The 6,000-nt window shown below is 69.3% G+C and overlaps 1 protein-coding gene across 4 annotated transcripts in view; it reads right to left on the reverse strand.

Moving 5' to 3' along the window:
• B4GALNT1 (beta-1,4-N-acetyl-galactosaminyltransferase 1) overlaps positions 1–5,825 on the reverse strand; it is a 27,916-nt gene extending 22,091 nt beyond the window's left edge. For 2 of the 4 annotated variants that reach the window (XM_044995099.1, XM_044995095.1), the window contains exon 1: positions 5,572–5,825. The gene's annotated coding sequence lies outside the window, so the exon portion shown is untranslated. Of the gene's footprint in view, positions 1–3,838; positions 3,940–4,751; positions 4,767–5,571 lie in introns of those variants that run through there. The other 2 variants (XM_044995098.1, XM_044995096.1) reach the window with 2 other exon arrangements.
• Between the last annotated feature and the right edge of the window lie 175 nt (positions 5,826–6,000).

Raw genomic sequence — 6,000 nt, forward strand, 5'->3', positions numbered from 1 at the left:
GGCCCCACTCTGCACTGGGTGACCCCGGGGGGGCCCCACTCTGCACTGGGTGACCCCGGGGGGCCCCACTCTGCACTGGGTGACCCCGGGCCCATCTGAGGGGGCAGCACTGGATTAGTGATGCAGAGAGGAGGGGCTGGGGGTAGATACTCAGGGGTCTGTGTGGAGACGGCGGTCGGGAGGGCTGGGTCATAGGGAGGTGGGCCCTTAGGTGCTGACTCCGTGGGTTCTCCAGGGCTGGAGCGCCCATGAGGAAAAAAAGGTGGGTGCTCAGCACCCACCGGCAGCCCCATGGATCAGCGCCTCCTCCTTACCCCTAGTGCCTCCCACCCGCCAAGGTGCCCAACTGGTCAGCGCCTCCCTCTCCCTCCCACCCAGTGCCTCCTGCCTGCCCTGACCAGCTGCTCAGTGGCGCTGGGGGGGGGGAGGGGAGAAGCAGTAGCAGGAAGAGGTGGGGGGATGGGGCGGGAAGAGGCGGGATGGGGCAGGGTGGGGGTGGTGGCTTGAGGGGAGGGTGGAGTGGGGAGGGGGCAGGACGAGGTGGGAAGGGGCAGGAGCAGGGGCAGGGGGGGTTGAGGGCACGGAGGAGTGGGGAGGGGGCAGGACGAGGCGGGATGGGGCAGGGGCGGGGGGGGGTTGAGGGGAGGGGGCAGGACGAGGCGGGATGGGGCAGGGGCAGGAGCAGGGGCAGGGGGGGTTGAGGGGAGGGTGGAGTGGGGAGGGGGCAGGACGAGGCGGGAAGGGGCAGGAGCAGGGGCAGGGGGGGGTTGAGGGCAGGGCGGAGTGGGGAGGGGCAGGACGAGGCGGGGGGGCAGGAGCAGGGGCAGGGGGGGTTGAGGGGAGGGGGCAGGATGAGGCGGGAAGGGGCAGCAGCCGGGGGGGTTGAGGGGCGGGCGGAGTGGGGAGGGGGCAGGACGAGGCGGGATGGGGCAGGGGCAGGGGGGGTTGAGGGGAGGGTGGAGTGGGGAGGGGCAGGACGAGGCGGGATGGAGCAGGGGCAGGGGGGGTTGAGGGGAGGGTGGAGTGGGGAGGGGCAGGACGAGGCGGGAAGGGGCAGGGGGGGTTGAGGGGAGGGTGGAGTGGGGAGGGGCAGGAAGAGGCGGTAGGGGCAGGAGCAGGAGCAGGGGCAGTGGGGGTTGAGGGAAGGGCGGAGTGGGGAGGGGGCAGGACGAGGCGGGATGGGGCAGGGGCAGGGGGGGGTTGAGGGGAGGGTGGAGTGGGGAGGGGCAGGACGAGGCGGGATGGGGCAGGAGCAGGGGCAGGGGGGGGATCAGGGCAGGGCGGGGTGGGGAGGGGGCAGGACGAGCCAGGAAGGGGCAGGGGCAGGGGGGGTTGAGGGCAGGGCGGAGTGGGGAGGGGCAGGACGAGGCGGGATGGGGCAGGGGCAGGGGCAGGGGGGGTTGAGGGGAGGGTGGAGTGGGGAGGGGCAGGACGAGGCGGGATGGGGCAGGAGCAGGGGCGGGGGGGGTTGAGGGCAGGGCGGAGTGGGGAGGGGGCAGGACGAGGCGGGATGGGGCAGGAGCAGGGGCAAGGGGGTTGGAGGGGAGGGTGGAGTGGGGAGGGGGCAGGACGAGGCGGGATGGGGCAGGGGCGGGGGGGGGGGGAGGGGAGGGGGGGGTGGGGAGGGGCAGGACGAGGCGGGATGGGGCAGGAGCAGGGGCAGGGGGGGTTGAGGGCAGGGCGGGGTGGGGAGGGGGCAGGACCAGGCAGGAAGGGTCAGGGGCAGGGGGGGGTTGAGGGCAGGGCGAAGTGGGGAGGGGCAGGACGAGGCGGGATTGGGCAGGAGCAGGGGCAGGGGGTGATCAGGGAAGGGCGGAGTGGGGAGGGGCAGGACGAGGCGGGATGGGGCAGGAGCAGGGGCGGGGGGGGTTGAGGGCAGGGCGGAGTGGGGAGGGGGCAGGACGAAGCGGGATGGGGCAGGAGCAGGGGCAGGGGGGGTGTGGGGGGAGGGGGCAGGGCGAGGCGGGATGGGGCAGGGGCAGGGGGGGTTGAGGGCAGGGCGGTGGGGGGAGGGGGCAGGATGATGAGGCGGGATGGGGCAGGGGCGGGGGGGGTTGAGGGCCGGGCGGAGTGGGGAGGGGCAGGACGAGGCGGGATGGGGCAGGGGCAGGGGCAGGGGGGGTTGAGGGGAGGGCGGAGTGGGGAGGGGGCAGGACGAGGCGGGATGGGGCAGGGGGGGTTGAGGGCAGGGCGGAGTGGGGAGGGGCAGGACGAGGCGGGATGGCGCAGGGGCAGGGGGGGTTGAGGTGAGGGCGGCGTGGGGCGGGGCAGGACGAGGCGGGATGAGGCAGGGGCAGGGGCGGGGGGCGTTGAGGGCAGGGCGGAGTGGGGAGGGGCAGGACGAGGCGGGATGAGGCAGGGGCAGGGGCAGGGGGGGGTGAGGGCAGGGCGGAGTGGGGATGGGCAGTACGAGGCGGGCAGGGGCAGGGGCCGGGGCGGGGGGGGTTGAGGGCAGGGTGGAGTGGGGAGGGGGCGGGACGAGGCGGGAGGGGGCAGGAGCAGGGGCAGGGGGGGGTTGAGGGCAGGGTGGAGTGGGGAGGGGGCAGGACGAGGCGGGATGGGGCAGGAGCAGGGGCAGGGGGGGTTGAGGGCAGGGTGGAGTGGGGAGGGGGCAGGACGAGGCGGGATGGGGCAGGGGCAGGGGCAGGGGGGGTTGAGGGCAGGGCGGAGTGGGGAGGGGCAGGACGAGGCGGGATGGGGCAGGAGAAGGGGCGGGGGGGGGTTGAGGGGAGGGGGCAGGACGAGGCGGGATGGGGCAGGGGCAGGGGGGGGTTGAGGGGAGGGTGGAGTGGGGAGGGGCAGAACGAGGCGGGATGGGGCAGGGGCAGGGGCGGGGGGGGGTTGAGGGCAGGGCGGAGTGGGGAGGGGCAGGACGAGGCGGGCTCGGGCAGGGGCCGGGGCGGGGGGGGTTGAGGGGAGGGTGGAGTGGGGAGGGGCAGGACGAGGCGGGATGGGGCAGGGGCAGGGGGGGTTGAGGGCAGGACGGAGTGGGGAGGGGGCAGGACGAGGCAGGGCAGAAGTGAGGGCTTGGGGGAAGGGGTGGAGTGGGGGGGGGTCGAGCACCCCCCGGGCCTAGAGGAAGTCGGTGCCTCTGAGCCCGGCGCTGGCCTTGGCTATTGGGGTCTGAGCCCCCCCGTGGGCACCGGGCGCCCGGGCACCATCGCTCCCGGCCCTGTGCGGAGGCCGGGGACCGGCTGGATCGCTGGGTGGCCGGGGGCAGCCAGCCGGAGAGGAGGGAAACTGGCCCTTTAATCCGCGCTCTGCCCGGTGCGCCCAGACGCTGCGGGGATGGACGCCACTGCAGGGGTCCAATGATCCGCAGTTCCCGGGGCGGCTGCCGAGCCCCGGGGAGGGGGGGGGTTGGCACAGCTGTGCCCCAGGCTGTCAGCCCCCCCACCCCCGCCACAGCCCCCCTCGCTCAGTGCAGAGGGGCCGGAGCGCGGCGCAGAACATGGCTGCAGCTGGGGGGGGGGCACAAATCACCCCCCGCCCCCGGTTCATGCAGAACCGCCGGGCCGGGGTGTCCGCAGGCAACGGGCTGATCCTGATCCCGACCCTCCCCATCCCCCATTCCCCCCCCCCCAGGCCTGCGCTGCGCCCCCGGCCGGTCCCGCGCAGCTGGGGGGGGGGCGCGCAAGCCGCAGCGCTATAAATCACCCCCGCGCTGCGCGACATTGGCACGACCCCCCCCATCGGCACCGCGACTGGGAAAGGGGGGGCGGGATCGCGATGCCCTATCGACCCCCCCCCCGCAATACTCCCCCCCCCGCCTCCGCTGTCGGAGCGGCGCTGCTGAAGTGCTGGCCAGCTCCTTCCCCCCCCCCCCGCCCCAGCCTACCTGGCTGCCCAGCGCATCTCCCCGCCTCGCCTCCCATGGTCACATCTTCGGGCGCCCCCCCGCCCCCGGCACACACACACCCGGACCCCGCTCCGGATCTAGCGCTGCCGGACCGGGCTGGCTGGGGCCGCCGGGAGCCTGGCGCCCCCTCTGGCCCGAGGAGGGAATGGCGGCTGCAGCAGCCCGGTGTGTGTGTGTGTGGGGGGGGTCGCCTTTGTCTCGCACAGAGATGCCCCCCCCTTGCCGATCCCGACCCCACCCCCGCATCCTGCGCCCTGGGGAGCCGGGGGAGGGGGACCAGCTCAGGCAAAGAAATCCCAAGACAAAGGACGTGGGGGGGGGGTCAGGATGACAGGGGCGGGTGGGGCAGAGGGGTTAGAAAGCAGGTGGCACCTTGTAACGGGCTATCACCGGGGGGCACGGACGGAGGAGACAGGGGTCATCACCCCCCGCACAGTCCCTGCCAGAAACCTGGGAACCTTGAAAACAGGGATCAAAGTAACCAGGGGGCTGGTGGCACCTTAAAGACTAACAGATTTATTTGGGCATCAGCTTTCGTGAGTAAAAAACCCACTTCTTCAGCTGCCTGGAGTGAAAGTTACAGCTGCAGGCATGACACAGGGACACATGGAGAGAAGGGAGTTCCCTCGCAAGTGGCGAACCAGTGTTGGCCGGGCCAATTCGATCAGGGTGGATGTGGGCCGCTCCCAATAACAGATGAGGAGATGTCAAAGCTGCTTTTGTAATGAGCCAGCCACTCCCAGGCCCTGGTCAAGCCCAGATTAATGGTGTTACATTTGCAAATGAATTTTACAACCTTTCTCCTGGAAAAGGATCCCTCACTCTCACAGACTTGGGAGGCAGGCCAGTCCTGGCTTACAGACAGCTCCCCCAACCTGATGGAAATACTCACCAGCAACTACACACCACAGCACAGAAACACCAACCCCGGAACCAATCCCTGTAGCAAACCTCGTTGCCTACTCCGGCCCCGTATCTACTCTAGCGACACCATCACAGGACCCACCCACATCAGCCACGCCATCGAGGGCTCAGTCACCTGCACGTCTACTAATGTGATATACGCCATCACGTGCCAGCAATGCCCCTCTGCCATGTACATTGGCCAAACCGGACCGTCCCTACGTAAAAGAATAAATGGACCCAAACCGGACATCAGGACTGGTAACATACAAAAGCCTGTAGGAGAACACGTCAATCCCCCCGGACATTCTATGACAGATTTAAAAGTCACTATTCTTGAACAAAAAACCTTCAGAAACAGACTTCAGAGAGAAACAGCAGAACTAAAATTCATTTGCAAATTTCCCACCATTAATTAACCAGGAGTCTTTAAGGTGCCACCGGACTCCTGGTTGTTTTTGCGGATACAGACTAACATGGCTACCTCCTGACACTAGGGACCAAACTGGATCTAAGACCACGCCCAGCACGAACGGAGGGAGCAAGGGCCGGACATCGCTGGGGACCAGGTGGGGGTGGGGGCGGGTGACTCAAAGCCGTCTCCATGATTGTTCTGGGTCCTCCGTGGGAGCTGGTTTGGGAGGCTCCCGGTTCCGCGGCGGGGCCCATGTGAGTAGCAAATAGCCTGGGGGGGGGGGTTTCCTGCAGTCTGAGGGGCAGCTGGACGATACCCAACCAGCTCAGGGCCTCAGCAGGTGGACGAGACCCCGACCGGCGCAGTCACCAAGGAGTGGTTTAAGGAAACCTACCAAACTTCCAGTTGGCTCTGGGTTTTCTTGCCTTGATCGTTCCTTGCAGCCGGAATGCCAGGGCGTGGCCCCCTTCCACTCTCCCTGGAGAAGTGACCCGAGCGGGCCGTCCAATTGGTGTTGCAAGCCAGGAAGTGGCTGCTGCCACGCCCCACCCAAGGACGTTTGCTCAGTTGTACATCACTTTCGAGAACCTCCCAGGGAATGAAAACCAAAAAGAGGAAACAGAAAAACAAATGCATCCCTCGGGTTCAGGGCCGGCTCCAGCCACCAGCGCAGCAAGCAGGTGCCTGGGGCAGCCAATGAAGAGGGGCGGCACGTCCGGCCCTTCGGCGGCAGTTTGGTGGCGGGTCCCTCACTCCCTCTTGGAGGGAAAGACCTGCTGCCGAATTGCCGCCGAAGAATGAAGCGGCGCGGTGGAGCTGCCGC

Source organism: Mauremys mutica, chromosome 20, assembly GCF_020497125.1.
Source record: "Mauremys mutica isolate MM-2020 ecotype Southern chromosome 20, ASM2049712v1, whole genome shotgun sequence".
Classification (NCBI taxonomy): Eukaryota; Metazoa; Chordata; order Testudines; family Geoemydidae; genus Mauremys; species Mauremys mutica.